Consider the following 18,308-nt stretch of genomic DNA (forward strand, 5'->3'; position numbering starts at 1 on the left):
AATCTGACAAGGTGGAGCCTCCACAGGCAGCTGATTCAGGGAATGTCTCTGCTCTTTCCATGGACAGGATCCACTCATGGGGTTGAGTGGATCCTCTACACCCCATGACTGTGGGAACCTTGTGCACTGTGACTGTGGGAATCCTGTAACTGCGTGATAGGAAATGGGTGTAGCAGGGTCTCTGGGCAATCACTGTGGCTGGAACCAGAGTCTCCGAGCTCCCTGACTCCCTGGGTGGGTCATCACAGAGGGTTCCAGGCACACACTGAGATCTACATAGATCATTTGTGTGGTTCATGTACCAGTGTGGGTGAGGCTTGTACCCACTGTGGGCTAACCTCAGGCACTGATCACCTTAGAAGAGAGGAGGTGAAGTTGTGATTATGCCAACAGGCATAATTATACCCTCCAACTTGCTGACATTAGAAGAGATCTATCACGCCCATCTTCAGTGTCACCCTGGATTCTCGCCCCACACTTGAGCATTGACCAGAGCCCCCTGGTACCACCCAGCCTGTGCCTCTGGGTATTCACTGAAGGAGCAGACACTCCACTAAGCCACAGAGCCATAGCTCAAAGACAAAACCCATCAGAGGAGAAAAACAACAAGTGTTTCCACAAATGCCTAAAAATAAACATAGGAATATAAGAAACAAGAACAAGGAAGACAATATGACTCCTCAAAAGGAACACAACAACACTTAAATATTAGAATATGAAGACAAAGAGATTGGTGAAATGACTGAAAAGGAATTCAAAAGAATGATCATAAAATTACTCAGAAACACAGAGAAAGAAATTCATGAGTTAAAAAAAATCCATTCATAGTGTGAATGAAAAAATTTGCCAAGAGATTGAGATAGTGAAGAGAAATCAAACTCAAATATTAGAGGAGACACTGGCACAAAGGGTAAAGCTGCTGTATGCAGTGCCAGAATCTCATATGAGTGCCAGTTCGAGTCCTAGCTGCTCCACTTCAGATCCTGCTCCCTGCTAATGCACTTTGGAAAGCAGCAGAAGGTGATCCAATTCCTTGAGTCCCTGCTCCCATGTGGAAGCCAGGAGGAAGCTCCTGGCTCCTAGTTTTGACTTGGCTGGCCCTGGTTCTTGCAGCCATTTGGGGAGTAAACCAGCGGATAAAAGATCTTTCTTTCTGTCTCTTCCTCTCTCTGTAACTCTGCCTCTCAAACAAATAAATAAATCTTTAAAAAGAAAAAAGGAAAGAATATCCAAGCTAGAAGACAAATCCTGGAAGTATCTCAGTCAGACAAAAAAGAAGAAAAAATTAGAAAAAACTGAAAATAGTATTTGATATTTATGAGATACTATCAAATGACTAAACATACATGTCTGTGGAGTTCCTGAAGGCAACAAAAGAAAGAATGGACTAGAATGACTATTCAATGAAATAAATAGCAGAAAACTTCCCCAATTTGGAGACATAATGGGATTTCCAAATACAGAAAGCACCTAGTACTCCTATAGACAGGAACAGAAAAGATCTTTACCAGGGAACATTACAGTCAAACTTTCAACAGCACAACACAAAGAAAAGATTCTAAAATGTACACAAGAGAATCCCGATTAGACTAACTTTTGATTTCTCATCTGAAACTCTACAGGCCAGGAGAGAATGGATAGACATAGTCCAAGTCCTAAAAGAAAGAAAATGTCAACCCAGGATACAGTCCTCAGCAAAGCTCTCATTTATAAGTGAAAGTGAAATAAAGACCTTCCAGAGAAAACATAAATTCAAAGAATTTGTCACTATTTGTCTAGCCTTACAAATGATTCTTCGGAAAGTGCTACACGCAGAAATAGAGAATGATAGTCATCATTATGAAAGAATGTGAAAGCAGAAAATCTTACAGTAAAAGCACAAAGAAAATTCAAAGCAAACAATAGGAATATGTATAGGAAAATGGTAGGACCAAATCATTATTTATCAATAATAACCTTGAGGGGCCAGCACTGTGGCAGAGCGGGTTAAAGCACTGGCCTGAAATTCCAGCATCCCATATGGGTCCTGGCAGCTCCTCTTCTAATTCAGCTCTCTGCTGTGGCCTGGGAAAGCGGTAGAAGATGGCCTAAAGCCTTTGAGCCCCTGCACCCATGTGGGAGAACCAGAAAAAGCTCCTGGCTCCTGGCTTTGGATTGCTGCAGCTCTAGCCATTGCAGCCATCTGGGGAGTGAACCAGCAGATGGAAGACCTCTCTCTCTGTCTCTACCTCTCTGTAACTCTGTCTTTCAAATAAACAAAATAAATATTTAAAAAATAATAACCTTGAATGTAAATAGCTTACATTCTCCTATTAAAAGACACAGACTGGGGGCCAACAATGTGGCATGGCAGTTAAGGCCCCAGCCTGCAGCGCCAGCATCCAGTATGGGTGCTGTTCGGGTCCCTGCTGCTCCACTTCTGATCCAGCTCCCTGATAATGCACCTGGAAAAGCAGCAGAGGATAGCCCAAATCCTTGGGATCCTGCACACTTGTGGGAGATCTGGAAGAAACTCCTGGCTCCTGGCTTTGGATCAGCTCAGCTCTGGCCATTGGGGCCATTTGGGGAGTGAACCAGCAGATGGAAGACCTCTCTCTGTCTCTGTTTCTACCTCTCTCTGTAGCTCTGTCTTTCAAATAAATAAAATAAATCTTTTTTTAAAAAAAGATACAGATTGGCTGAATGGACTTAAAATAAAAAAAAGAGACCCATCTATTTGCTGCCTGCAAGAAACACATCTCACCTACATAGATATGTTCAGATTGAAAGTGAAAGGATGGAGAAAGATATTCCATGCTAATGGAAAGCAAAAATGAGCAAGTGTAGCCATCCTAATATCAGACAAAATAGACTTTAAAACAAAAACTGTTAAAAGAGACTAAGAAGGGCATTATGTAGTGATTAAGGGACCAATTCAACAGAAAGACGTGACTATAATAAATGTATATGCATTCAATGCCAAGGCATCTGGCCATTTAAAACAAATATTAATAGATCTAAAGGGAAACATAGATTCCAATATTAATAGTAATGGGGTACTTCAACACCCCACATTCATCAATGGACAAATCAACTAGACAGAAAATCAACAAAGAAATAACAGAGCTAATAGAAACTATGGACCAAATGGACCTAACTGAAATCTACAAAACCTTTCATCCCACAGTTGCAGAATACACATTCTTTTCATCAGTGCATGGAAATGTCTCTGGGATAGACAATATGCTAGGCCATAAATCAGGTATTAGCAAATTAAAAAACTGAAATCATATTATGTATCTGTTCTGAACATAATGGAATGAAGATGGAAATTAACAACATAAGAATCTCTAGAACATAATCAAACATATGAAGACTGAACAACATGTTCCTGAATGAACAGTGGGTCATAGAAGAAATCAAAAGGGAAATAAAAAAGTACTGGGAATGAATGAAGTTGACAATACAGCATATCAAAACTTATGGGATACGGAAAAAGCAGTGTTAAGAAGGAAGTTTATAGCAACCGGTGCCTACATCAAGACATATTGCCACAATCAAAACTTCTTGGAAAAGACCCCAGAGGCACAGGCAATCAAAGCCAAAATTGACAAATGGGATTATATCAAGTTGAGAAGCTTCTGTACTGCAAAGGAAACAGCAAAGTGAAGAGGCAACCAGCAGAATGGGAGAAATTGTTTGCAAACTATGCAGTTGATAAAGGATTAATACCCAGAATCTATAAAGCGCTCAATAAACTCAACAACAACAAAACAAGCAATCCAGTTGGACAAAAGACTTGAACATGCATTTTTCAAAAAAGGAAATCTAAATGGCCAACAGATACATGAAAAATTCTCAAGATCACTAGGCATCAAGAAAATGCAAATCAAAATCACAATGAGGTTTCACTTCACCCCAGTTAAAATGGCTCTCATAAAAAAAAATTAAAGAAAACAATAAATACTGGTGAGAACATGGGAGAAAATATACCCTAATACACTGTTGATGGGAATGTAAATTAGTACAGCCATTGTGGAATACAGTAATGAGATACCTCAGAAATCTGCAAAGAGATCTACCATATGACCCAATCTCACTTCTGGGAATTTACCCAAATGAAATGCAGTCAGCATATGGAAGAGTTATCTGTACCCTCACATTTATTATAGCTCAGTTCACAATAGCTAAGATAATCATCCTAGATGTCCATCAACCGATGACTGGACAAAGAAAACATGTTATATATACACTATGGAATACTACTCATCCATAAATCAGATTTGGATGTCTCTGTCTCTGCCTCCAGGTTGCCCCTGCCACAGTCTGGGCAGTGGATGGTCTTGGAGCTCCCAGTGATGTGGTGGTGAGTCCATGGCACCCCAGTCTTCCTTTTCTTGGCCTTCCAGACCCAAGCAGGTGAGTGTGTTGGATGCTGTCCCTGTTGCTCTCCTGGAGGTGGAGCTGAGTGTCCAGGAGGCCCAGTAGGGCTGATCAACTCAGGGAACAATGAGGGAAATGGCATTAGAGTAACTTAGGCCAGAAGTAGGAAGAGGTGTGGCTCCAGTGCTTTCCTAACTCAGGAACCTCTTGTGAAAGAGAAACACAGAATAGGTAGGCAAAGCTGTTTTGGCCTTGGAAGTAACCAAATGTTCTCCCATGGTCTCAATACCACCCAGTGGAAAGGATAGGGAGAGGATTGGCTTTGTTTCATTTTGCAACAAAATGGATGCAACTGGAAACCATTATACTTAGTCAAATAAACCAGTCCCTAAAAGATAAATATCATATGTTTTCCCTGATGTGTGGTAACTAATAGAGTACAAAAAATGTACTGTATGTGAGCAAAACTGACATTTTGAGATTTGATGATTGTTTACAGCCCTTGTTTCTACTGTTGAGGAACAGTGTTGTTGTTTTCTTCCTATTTGTTAAATTCTTTACTGAATGAAGGGTCAAGCTTATATTTATAAAATTAGCTGAAAGTATGTCATTATAAAAATTAAAAGAAAGAATTAGAAAGGAATGAGGATGAAGGGTGGGATCATGGGCGGGAGGGAATTTAGGAGGGGAAGTATCACTATGCTCCTAAATTTGTGTATATAAAATACAGGAAATTTGTTCACCTTATATAAATTTTAAAAATGAAAAAAAAGCCTCAATGACTACTATTCATTAAAGAAACACAGGAGCACTGGCAACACTTCTTAGAACATGGCTCCTTATCCTGCCTCAGCATCCCTACAGCCTGTGAACACACAGAATGCTCATCCTCACTTCAAGTTTCTGATTCAGTAAAGTCTAGGGCAGGACCTGAGAACGTGCATTTCTAACAAGTTCTCAGGTGATGCAATGCTACTCTGAAAACTGCCATTCAAGGTAAAGTGCAAGGTGAATCAGAATCATTGGTGGTTGTCACCTGGGCCTTCTCAAAGGACCAGAAATCTGCCTAAAATGCCCCATTTGGGAAAAGTACTCTGGGTATTTCTGGTGTGCACTGAACTTTAAGAACCCTGTCCTAGATACAACTTTAAAACTTTCACACACACACACACACAGTCTTAGTTTTAGGTCATAATGTGATTTCAGAAGTAATTAAAATGTGAACCTCACATAAACCATAAAATTAAGGGAACTTTTTTTGGCAGGTAGAGTTATAGACAGTGAGAGAGAGAGAGAGAGAGAGACAGAGAGAAAGGTCTTCCTTCTGTTGGTTCACCCCCCAAATGGTCACCATGGCCAGAGCTGCACCGATCCGAAGCCAAGAGCCAGGTGCTTCCTCCTGGTCTCCCATGTGGGTGCAGGCACCCAAGCACTTGGGCCATCCTCCACTGCCCCCCACTCCGGGCCACAGCAGAGAGCTGGACAGGAAGAGGAGCAACTGGGACTAGAACCAGCACCCATATGTGATGCCGGCGCTGCAGGCGGAGGATTAGCCAAGTGAGCCATGGCGCCGGCCCCGGGAACGTGGTTTTTATCACACTAAGAAAAAAACAAAAACATATTCCATGTCTTTCAACTCCCAGGTTAAGCTCAAAATATACTCTAACACAGTTTTTAATTACCAGTTTTTAAGTCAGATATGTGATGTGGATCATGCTCACTTGTGTTTAGCTTGTGAACCAAGCCACCTGTAACCTTAGCAGAGACTTTCCTCACACATGTGGTGGCTTCTCAGTGGAATCCTGTAGGTGGCTGTTGAAACTTAACTGAAAAGTGATCCCTGTTAAATATAAGAGTGGGAATAAGAGAGGGAGGAGAGGTAAAATTTGGGACATGCTCAATTGGACTTGCCCCAAATGGTAGAGTTAGAAACATACCAGGGGATTCCAATTTAATCCCATCAAGGTGGCATGTACCAATGCCATCTCACTAGTCCAAGTGATCAATTTCTGTTCACAATTTATCATAATGATAGGACTAAGAGTCAAAGGGATCACATAACAAGACTAATGTCTGAAAATACTAACCAATAGAATAAAAAAGGGAGGGAATGATCCAACATGGGAAGCAGGATACACAGTAGACTCGTAGAATGGCGGATGTCCTAAATAGCACTCTGGCCTCAGAATCAGCCCTTAAGGCATGCGGATCTGGCTGAAAAGCCAATGAGAGTATTTAAGGCATGGAAAGCCAAGACACTCTGGAAAAAAGAAAAAAAAACACCTAAATGAAAGTTCTCTGTGAGTGAGATCCCAGTGGAAAGAACAGGTCATCAAAGAAGGAGGAACCTTTCTCTGAAGGGAGGAGAGAACCTCCACTTTGACTATGACCTTGTCTAAATATGATCAGAGTCAGCGAACTCAAAAGGCTTCCATAGCCTTGGCAACTCATGACAAGAGCCTAGGGTGATTACTGAGGCCATAAACAAGAGTGTCAATTTGTTAAGTCAACAACAGGAGTCACTGTGCACTTACTCCTCACATAGGATCTCTGTCCTTAATGTGCTGTACATTGTGATTTAATGCTATAACTAGTACTCAAACAGTATTTTTCACTTTGTGTTTCTGTGTGGGAGCAAACTGTTGAAATCTTTACTTAATATATCCTAAATTGATCTTCTATATATAAAGAGAATTGAAAATGAATCTTGATGTGAGTGGAAGGGGAAAGGGAGTGGGAGAGGGGAGGGTTGCGGGTGGGAGGGAAGTTATGGGGGGGGAGCCATTGTAATCCATAAGCTGTACTTTGGAAATTTATATTCATTAAATAAAAGTTAAAAAAGAGAAAGTACTATGCATGCTGTAAAGATTCTGACTTAATTGCCATGGGGTTCAGCCCCTACTCATATCTCCCTGAGAGAGGCTATGTGCAACCACATTTGAAAATCACTGCTTTAAAGGCATGTGTCATTTGACCTCTCTTAAGGAAGCAGGTATCTTTTTAAAATTTCAATCTTGGAAGGATTGTGGGGTGGGGAGTGGAGGTGGTGTGTAGCACAGTGATTAAGGTGCTGCTTGTGACACCCACATCTTGTATTAGAGGGCTTAGTTAAATTCCCCACCTCTGCTGCTTCCAATCCCCCTTCCTGATAATACACACCCTGGGAAAACACCAGGTGATGGCTCAAGCACTTGGTCCCTGATACACTGACTATCAAAACAGTCCCAGTAGCCATACAGATATTAAAAAAAATACAGGCTGGTATTATGCTGCAGCAGGTAAATCTGACACCTGAAATACCAGCATCCCATACAGGAGGCAGGAGTGAGGCGATATGCAAATATGGCCAAATAAATAAATGGAGAGGAGAAAGCTCTTCTTTTAAGACCATGAAGAGCTAATAAATGTAGAAGAAATATTTTAAAAATCATAAACTTGCCACCTCCATAGTAAGATTCAGGCAAGAATCTTCAATGGGTGCTAAAATAACTGGATGAAGATTTTTTGATGAACAAAATCACCAACTGTAGGTTTAGGGTCTCAGACTACCTCCCTGCAGATTCCTTGCTGATCTCCAAGGAATGAGCTTCCTGCCTAGTAGGGAATCTACAAGGCACCCCCTCCCTGATAAAAGTGGCGTCATTTGCTCCTGGGGTGAGGTCCTGCAAATACCAGGACATTGACTAGTATTCCTGTCAAAAAGGTACAGCTTGAATCTAATCATCAGTAACAACCAAGCTAACTCCATCTGAGGAGCTTCCCGTGAAACAGCTGGTCTCTACTCTTCAAAAATGTGTCCTGAAAGACACGAGGAATCATTCTAGGTTAAAGGATTAAACATACATGACATTCAAGTGCAAGGGGGTGGCACTGGCTGGATCTTGGATAAAAAAAAATCGCAATGTTGTATAGTAAATGTATATTAGATAACAGTGTTGTATTTGATCAATGTATTGAGGTTGTGTAAGAGAATGTCAAGTATGTCATGTCTGTATCGGGGAAAGCCTGCTTTCAAATGATTCAGATATAGGATGTGGGGGGGGATACACAAATATGACAAAATGCTAAGAAAACTGGTGAATCTGGATGAAGGTATGTGGGAGTTAATGATTGTATTCTTGCAATTTTTCCTGAGATTTGGTATTTTTTAAATACAAATTTTAAAAAATTAAAAACGTTTTAAGATTGATTAAATAATACATTTTGGTAAAATCCAAATGCTTAAACCACTTAATAGTGATATCTTATCATTTCTATCCCAATAATGTTAAGGAAATTATACTTTATTAGTAATTTGATGAGTAATCTAATACTAATAATGATTTGGAGCCAAAATCCTAATTTTTTTTATTTGACAGGTAGAGTTATAGACAGTGAGAGAGAGAGAGAGGGAGACAGAGACAGAGACAGAGACAGAGACAGAGAGAAAGGTCTTCCCTCTGTTGCTTCAATCCCCAAATGGCCACTACTGCTTCATTCCCCAAATGGCCACTACGGCCAGCGCTTCGCCAATCTGAAGCCAGGAACCAGGTGCTTCTTCATGGTCTCCCATGCAGGTGCAGGGCCCAAGAACCTGGACCATCCTCCACTGCCCCCCCCCCCCAGGGCCACAGCAGAGAGCTGGACTGGAAGAAGAGCAACCGGGACTAGAACCTGGCGCCCATATGAGATACCGGCGCCACAGGCGGAGGATTAACTAAGTGAGCCACGGTGCCGGCCCCAAAATCCTAATTTGATTACCCAGGAGTCATAGATTTGTTTTATTTTGTCCATAGGGTTGGTCCTTACAGTAGGTCAGTAAGGGTGTGTGTGTGTGTGTGTGTGTGTGCCTGTGAATGTATGTGCATGCATGTGTGTGTGTGCCGAAATTAGTTGCTAACAAAGAAACATAAAAATAATGACTTTTAGATCTCCTTGAAAAACCTAGAGCTAGCAACATTTGACTCCCAATCAGAGTCTAATTGACTGACTCCCAATCTGAGTTAATCTGAGTCATAGCCACCTCCCCCACCCCCCACTGGCTCTACAAGTCACCAAAGTCTCCACCATCATGATTGTCTCCCTGACCCAGGCTACTTCACTCACTCCAGCTGTCAGGCTGGCTGCAGGAAGAGTCTGAGTTTGTGAGATGTCCTTCAGAAACTGTCTTCTTTTTAAAGAACAACAACAAAAAAAGGTGAGATCATCATCTAAGGAAAGGAGGTGAGAAAGAAGTGAGACCTAAAAATGCATCCCCAACTCAGCCCCAAACTGAGTTATTATTAACTCTTTCTCCACCCATCCCCACTTTATTAACAAGCCAGAGAATGAATTTACCATTGGCATCTTTGTTTTCCTGTCTATAAACACAGATATAAAATTTATCTCTAAATTCTGTAGGTTTTACTTGCTAAATATCCTCAAATCTGTCTCTTTATCTATCTTTTAAAAAAAAGAATCATTTTATTTATTTGAAAGGCAGAGTTTCATTTTTTATTTAAAAAAAAGATTTATTTTTATTTATTTATTTGAAAGTCAGAGTTACACAGAGAGAGGAGAGAGAGAGAGAGAGCGCGAGAGAGTGTCTTCCATCCGATGGTTCACTCCCCAATTGGCCGCAACAGCCGGAGCTGTGCTGATCCAAAGCCAGGATCCAGGAGCCTCTTCGGGTCTCCCATATGGGTGCAGGGGCCCAAGGACTTGGGCCATCTTCTACTGTTTTCCCAGGCCATAGCTGAGAGCTGGATCCGAAGTGGAACAGCTGGGTCTCGAACCAGCGCCCATATAGGATGCCAGCGCTTCAGGCCAGGGCATTAACCCTGCTGTACCACAGCACTGGCCCTTTTTATTTATTTCAAAGGCAGAGTTATAAAGAGAGGGAGAGGGAGATAAAGAGAGAGAGATTGATCTATTCTCTGGTTCATCCCCCAAATGGCCACAATGGCTGGAGGTGGGCCAGACCAAAGCCAAGAGCTATGAGCTTCCTCTGGGTCTCCCACATGGGTGAAGTAGCCCAAGAACTTGGGCCATTTTCTACTGCTTTCCTAGGTGCATTAGCAGTGAGCTGGATGAGAAGTGGAGCAGCTGGGACTTGAACTGGCACCCCATATGGGATGCTGGTGTCACTTGCAAAGGCTTTTAACTGCTATACCACAACACTAGCCCCTTTTACCTGTCTTTTCCACACTAAAACTACCACCATCACCAGTTCTACCAGTACCATTACCACCTGTGCCATCACTATCATTACTACCTCTATCATTACCACAACCACAACCTTCATCCCCATCAACCTACCTCATCATTACCAACACCATCATTACCTCATTGCCATCATAATTACTGCTATCTCCACTGTCACCATGAACACCACGAGAAACACCACCACCACTACCATCACCAGTACTATTACTGTGACCACCATCACTACCACTGCCGCCACCACACTATTCTTAGCTTCCACCTACTGATGTCTAGACAAATCTTCCTTAGTAGTTCATTCACATTAAGTCTGGACTCTCTTCAATCTAGTCAGGACATTGAATGCACAATGATGTGCTTTTTTCAAAATCCAAATTTTGAAGTCTGTCTTTTGCTTAGAAACCTCAATGTTTCCTATAGCTTTTGGGATAAAGGGATTCCAGCTTGATAGGGTCTGCATGGTGTGGACCCAGCCATCTCCACAGCTTCATTTCCTATCTTTCCTCTCCTCTACTTTTCTGTTCCAACCATTATAATATTCATTAACTCCACAAATACTCAGCATAATCACTCCTGTTTTTCATCTCAAGTACCTAGCATTGGACTAACCATAACCCTTGGTTTATGTAATGCCATTAAATTGGCTAATATGTGGCCTTTTTTATTTATATGTTTAAAATGATACAATAAACTTGTTTAGAACTTTCCATACATTATCTAGAGACTTACCAATGGTTTCCATGTCCCTTTGTGAACTTCCCATCCCTTCCCTACTACCCTTTCTCTGAAGGTAGCCACTGTCCCTACATTCTGTGTTTGTATTTGTGCCTTTTTTGTTTTATCACAATATTTGTATATCTAAATAATATATTGTTTCATTTTTCTTGTTAAAGTTTATATCATGATAGAGTACCATGCTCCATGTAGTCTCTAGGATTTGCTTTTTTCCCACCCAACATTATGTTGCTAATGTTCATCCCTGTAGTTGTAGGCAGCAGGGACTCATTCATTTTCACTGCTGTGTATATGACATTATATGAATGTCCCCCTGTCTGCAATGCTCTTTGTTCTCTTAGCCTAGTTAACTACTTACCCTCCAGATCCGAGCGCAGGTGTCACCTTCTCAGGAGCTGCTTCCTGACCTTCACAACCATCAGACTCCTAATTTATTATAAACCTTGAAGTCACAGGTACCCATTCATGTGGTAGTAACCTCACACTTTAGTGACTGATGGGGTTCTTCCTCCCCAGACTTCACTGTAGTTCCTGGGGGCCAGTCACCATGTCTCTCTGCTTGCTGTGAAACCCTCAGCCATAGCACATGGTAAGGGCTCAACTGAAGTTGTTGCATGAATGAACGAATCATGAAAAATAGTAAGTTATCTCTACTAAACAGTTTATCTAACTAAACACATTCAGAGATAAAGGACCACAAAACCCATATCTCACCTTGACTTTCTTACACAGGATAATCATATCTAACTCTGGGAAATGCTGATGGCATTAAAGTAAGTGCATCAATACCTAAAAATGTTAAAGGGGTTCCCTTTCATTTATCCCAAATTTCCTTGGGGTACTATTTCTGCCCCACCCCCTACTCTTACTCCTTTTTCCTTTGAAAGGTAGGAAGGATTTACCAAATTAGGGAGTTTGGGAAAGGGAGATGAGTGACACAGCTCAGCCTCCTTCCCTCCTCTTCCTTTCTGTCCTGCCCTCCCTTGTTCTCTCCACCCTTCATCCTCTCTCATCTGCTTGTCCACAGATTCACACTTTCTGCTCTGCCTTCTCTGTGGGATGCTTGGTGAGGCAGGCTCTGCCCTGGGGGTGGGGGATGAGGGCCGTGGTGATGCTGGTGGGCAAAGCTTGATAACTTGGAGCTGAGCTGCTGGCAACTCTTCTGCCCACAGCTCTCAAGCTGGCTCTCTCACGAGCTTATCAGTGATAAAGCTCACACTATGATCTCCATCTGTCTGCTTGCTGTGTCTGATTTCTCAACTGGTGCTGCACTTGGAAAGAAAGGAAGTTATTGATTGACTTCCTAAAACTACAGCTATAAAGTAATATGGCCCTCATGTTTAAAGAAACATACCAAACTTTCACACCCAAATAGGGGATGCCCTTCAAAATAGTCCCCTGAGGAAGTGACACAAATGTCCTAATATATTCCAGTAAGGCTTGTCTCCTTCAAAAGCTTTTGCATGTCTGATTATAGTCTTTGATTTTTAAAAAATGTTTACTTATTTATTTGAAAGGCAGAGAGTCAAGGGAAGTGGAAGACAGGAAGAGAGGAGGGAGGCAGGGAGGGAGGGAGGGAGGGAGAGAGAGAGAGAGAGAGAGAGAGAGAGGCATTTCTTTAAAAATATTCTGTACAATATCCCCCTTTTCAAAATAGCACACAGCACTCAGAAGTGAGCACTCTGGGTTGGCGCCACGGCTCACTTGGATAATCCTCCGCCTGCAATGCGGGCACCCTGGGTTCTAGTCCCAGTTGGGGGACCGGATTCTGTCCCGGTTTCTCCTCTCCCAGTCCAGCTCTCTGCTGTGGCCCGGGAAGGCAGTGGAGGATGGCCCAAGTGCTTGGGCTCTGCACCTGCATGGGAGACCAGGAGATGCACCTGGCTCCTGGCTTTGGATCGGCGCAGCGCACCGGCTATAGCAGCCATTTGGGGGGTGAACCAACGGAAAAGGAAGACCTTTCTCTCTGTCTCTCTCTCACTGTCTAAATCTGTCAAAAAAAAAAAAAAGTGAGCACTCTCATAGCTCTATAAAAACGGCTGCATTCATTCATCTTCTGATCAATTCATTGTGAAGCTCATAACCTAGGACACTGACTTTTTCTTTTTCTTTTTTCTTTTTGGACAGGCAGAGTGGACAGTGAGAGAGAGAGAGACAAGAGAGAGAGAAAGGTCTTCCTTTTCTGTTGGTTCACCCCGCAATGGACACTGCGGCTGGCGCACCATGCTGATCCGAAGCCAGGAGCCAGGTGCTTTCCCCTGGTCTCCCATGTGGGTGCAGGGCCCAAGCACTTGGACCATCCTCCACTGCACTCCCGGGCCACAGCAGAGAGCTGGACTGGAAGAGGAGCATCCAAGGCAGAATCCGGCACCCCGACCAAGACTAGAACCCGGGGTGCCAGTGCCACAGGCAGAGGATTAGTCTATTGAGCTGCAGTGCCGGCCTCTGGCTTTTTCTAAAGGCAGAAGGTGTGCAGTCCTGAGTCTTGCCCTTTATTATCTGTGCCAAGTAAGTTACTTGACTTCCTTCAGCCTCACTATTTCCATCAGTAAAATGGGATTAACAGTCCCATTTTAGCTTATAGGACTGACTTGCAAATCATGTGAGACAAAACAGGTGAAAAGACTTTTTGTCACTGACCATGTTGTGTAATAGTAGCTACGATTATGATTAATGCTCTTTCTTGATGGTTCCAAGCTTTGTCCCCTCCTTTCACTCACACATTGGCAGCAGCTTTGGATTCTGCAAGATCTTCTCATAAAAAGACTGAGGTCAATCTGAATACATATTCCAGGATTCGAATAAATCACTAAGGAAAATGCAAGGAAGCAGGAAGCCTGCCAATGACTCAGTAAGCACATTTTCTGTAAATCACTTGATTTGTTTTGCACCATTTTCTGTAAGTCACTTGATTTGTTTTGGCTTTGGGTGATTTGTTTCAAGTTTCTAAGGATGGATTAACTTGGGCCACCATTTTCTCTTACCTAACTTCACAGACTAAAAGATACAAGCCCAGGTAGCATCCTTATCCACGAGCAGCAGTTGACCCTGATTCAGAACTTACTGCGGATGATATGTCAAATATGTCTGAATTTACTCAACAGCCTCGTGCTTAGGTGCCCTTTTGTCCTCATTTAAAGAAGAGACCACAGAATCGCCAAGAAATTCAACAATGTGCCCAGGCCACACATTTGGTGACTCCTCCTGCTGGCACGTGAGCCCAGTGCGCCCACAAGACCCACAGCTTCAGCATATGCTCCACCTTCACATGCATAAAGCTGCCTTTTCCAAACTGCAAACCCCATCACATTTTTTCCTCCTTTATGTTTTACTTTTGAGGCTAGGACAGGACCTCTCAGGGGGCTGTTTGTGTGTTTTTGATGAGTGACATGTTCCCCCTTGAACCACTTGAAAGAGTCAAGGACCCCCTAATGTGGTGACGAGCACTCTGAGAAATGTGCTAGGGCATAACATTTGGACCAACATGAAAGAAATAAAAGCTTTAGGAACAGCATACAGCTCATCTTCAAATCAGCATTTATGATAGACTTTCAGAGCCTATTCAGGAATTTTACTAAGCTCGCATCCCTCAGTACACCCCCCACTTCTAGTAGCTCTCCATCCTGCCGAAATCCTTGCCTTTTCTGTGAAGCACCCACATTTTTGTTACTCATCAGGATGCCTCCTCTCCCCTCTTAAACCCTCATCAACACTGGAATCAGACAATGCACACCAAGATTCATGTTTACCTAGTTTCGAGCCAAAATCAACCTTTTTTTTTTTTTTCAGGGACAGTCCATGTTTTATAAAAACTTGTTTCAACTGTAAAAGTCATCCTCTTCATGGCATGAAGCCTGAGAAACCAAGAAGAAAAAGACGCCCTGGAGCAGGGGCTATGTCTCAGTTGCCTGCATCTACAGCGCCTAACAAGTGTCAGCCCTTCGAGGAGCTCTATAGATGTTCACGAGGAGTGCATTTTTTGGAGACCCACAAGAATTCATTGCACAAGAATCTCCACTGCTGTGCTGCTCCCAGAGATCAGGGCATTGCCCACTGGTCAGAAACACTGGGCGCTCTGCAGAATACTCCAGTGGGTGCAGTGAGGTGAGTCCAGGCTGACAGTGGGCCTTGGGTAGATGTTTGTTGACTCACACATCAGAGAAAGAATCCTGTAATGCCTACTACTAGTTGGGGGCAGATTACCCAGCCCCCATCTGCCTCTGCCCTAGAATTCTAACCCCATCCACCTGTCCTGCACTGCCTGCCATTTAAGGCCAGCCCCTTGCTTCTTAGGAAGCCTTTTCTGTTCCACTGATAACATCCTCACCCACATAGATACGTTCATGTCCTAACCCCTGGAACCTGTAAAAATGTTATCTTAGATGGCAAAAGGGATTGTTCAGATAGGACTCAGTTAAACATCTTGAGGTGGGAGATTGTCCTGGATTACCTGATGACCTTGATGGAATCACGGGGTCCTTATAAGAGGGTGGCATGAAGGGTCAGATGCAGAAGACAAGGCAATTTGATGGTGAAAGCAGAGAGTGGGGTGATGGGATCACAAGAGGCCACCAGATGCTAAAAAGGCAAGGAAGTGACTCTTCCCTCACAGCTTCCAGCTCTGCTGACACCTTGACTTTAGCCCCATGAAACAGACTGCAGGCTTCTGGCTCCCAGAGGTACATGAGGATCAATTTGTTTATTTCACGTTACCACATTTGCATGGATTCATTACAGCAGGCAGAGGAAACAAATATCCATTCCCCAAAACCAAGATGCACGTGGATCTCCTCCCCTTCTCTGAATTTTGGTGAGGGTTGAAGACCCAACACAGCACTCAAAACTCCAGAAGCCTACTTACTCATCCTAACACAAGCCCCACGGGGACATAGGCTTCCCCATGCTTCTGTTATTTCTCAAGGGGCAGAAAGTCTAAGTTGGGGCTGGCTAGGTAAAAGGGTGAGCAGACACTTTTTGCACGGCAAGAAATACTCAGTTCAAGATTCAGTTATGCTAGGGCCGGCATTATGGCCTAATGGGTAGAGCCGCTGTCTGTAATGCTGGCATCCCATATGGGTGCTGGTTTGTGTCCTGGCTGCTCCACTTCCAAACCAGCTCCCCACTACTGGCCTGGAAAAGGATGGCCCAATGCTTTGGCCACTCATGTGGGAGACCCAGATGAAGCTCCTGGCTCCTGGCTTTAGGCTTGCCCAGCCCTGGCCATTGTAGCCATCTGGGGAGTGGACCAGCGGGTAGAAGATTTCTGTCTCTCTCCATCTCTCCTACCTCTCTGTAATTCTGATTTCCAAATAAATAGCTAAACGTTTTTTAAAAAAAGATTGTTATGCCAAGATGAGGGAGACACTAACCCATTATCTCAAAAATTATGTCAGGTCATTGAAAATTGTCTGTGGAACACCGATGTACAGCATCACTCACTGAAAACTGTCAAACACTGATGTCCAGCATTACAACACTCAGAAGGCAGAAATAACAGCTACCATGCACCAGTAGAAGGATGGATGAACAAAATGGGGTACGTCCACGTAATGGGATATAATCCATCCTTTAAGAAGAAGGAAATTGTGACACACACCTCAACATGGATAACCTTAAAGACATTGTATTAGATGAAATAATTCAGCCATAAGAAGACAGATACAGTAAATCCCTCTTTATCCACAGGAAATAGGGGCCAAGACTCCCAGAGGATGCCTGAAACCTCATATAGTATGTAATCCTATGTATACTATGTTTATTCCTATACATACATAGCAATGATAAAGCCTAATTAATGTAAGTTACAGGAAGATATTGACAGCAAACACCAATAATAAAAGATCAATTATAACAATATAATAAGAGTTACTTAAAACATGAATTTCTTATTTCTGGAATTTTCCATTTAATAATGTGTGATCATAGATAATTAAAACCCATAAAGACTGCAGATAAGGAGGGACTACTGTACTGTATAATTCCACTTACATGACATAACTAGAGTAGAATTCATAGATACAGAAAGTAGAATGGTGGCACCAATGGAAGAAGATGGGATGAAGAGTTATTATGTAAAAGATAGAGGTGTGGTTTGTGATGATGACAAATTCTAGAGCTGGATGATATGAATAGTTAGAAATGTACTCAGGCTGGAAGCACCTGCTAAGAGGAAGATCTGGGTCTTGGTTTAGGATAAGCACACAGAGAAAGATGTAGGGACTTCAGTGGGGGGTATCTGTGGCTGTGGACTTACTTTTGTCCTGCTTCCCACCTAAGGGCAAAGTGATTCCTTTAATAACAAATATCTCCTGAGTTTCCTGTGCTGGCACTGGGGGTACAGCATTGAGCAAGATACATACCTTAGAGTCACATGGGGGAAACTGACGTGAAACCATCCCATCCATAGAGGTTACAATGTGATTCATGTTGAAAAGGTCAGGTGAGGAAATGACACAGGAGCTGAGAGTAAAAGTGAGTGAGAGTTAATGATGCTGTCAGGGTGGAGGTGAGAAGGGAGAGCATCCAGCGTCCCAGGCAGAGGGAACAGCAGGTCTCCAGGACCTGAACACAAAGGCCAGAGCAGTGAGGCTGAGAGAACAGAAGGAACAAGGTAACTCTGGGGAGGTGGGCAAGGGACAGACGTCAAAGCCTGGGGCCATGTCCAAACCTTGGTCCTTCTTCTCAGAGCCAAGACAAATCATTAGAGTGGTTTCATTAGAGATGTGGGGATACCAGCGAGAAGATTACTCCAGGAGTCTGAGTGAGGGATGATGGAGAGATCAGGGAAGTGGAATGAAGAGACAGGGCAGACTCAACTGGGACTGAAAGCTAAAAGACAGGATGTTCTCAGATGGATTGGGAACGTAGCATGATAGACAAGGAGGGCTCATGAGCAACCCTGAGCTTTCTGCTTTGTGAAGCCAGAGGGGGCTGCCTTTCACCTCATTGAATACAATACCACTGTCATCACACCACACAACTCCAAGGGGCTCCATCCATTTGCCATCAGTGAGGATGGTACCCGTGGAATT

At 43.0% G+C, this 18,308-nt stretch overlaps 1 long non-coding RNA gene across 1 annotated transcript in view; it reads left to right on the forward strand.

Moving 5' to 3' along the window:
* Positions 1-17,106, forward strand: part of LOC138847399 (uncharacterized) — a 46,809-nt gene extending 29,703 nt beyond the window's left edge. The window contains exons 2-5 of the long non-coding RNA XR_011385182.2: positions 4,289-4,398; positions 13,405-13,785; positions 15,067-15,381; positions 16,671-17,106. This is a non-coding gene — a long non-coding RNA (uncharacterized LOC138847399). The remainder of the gene's footprint in view (positions 1-4,288; positions 4,399-13,404; positions 13,786-15,066; positions 15,382-16,670) is intronic.
* Positions 17,107-18,308: the final 1,202 nt, after the last annotated feature.

This window comes from Oryctolagus cuniculus, chromosome 1 (genome assembly GCF_051225735.1).
Source record: "Oryctolagus cuniculus isolate XC-2025 breed Fujian yellow rabbit chromosome 1, ASM5122573v1, whole genome shotgun sequence".
NCBI classification, from domain to species: Eukaryota; Metazoa; Chordata; class Mammalia; order Lagomorpha; family Leporidae; genus Oryctolagus; species Oryctolagus cuniculus.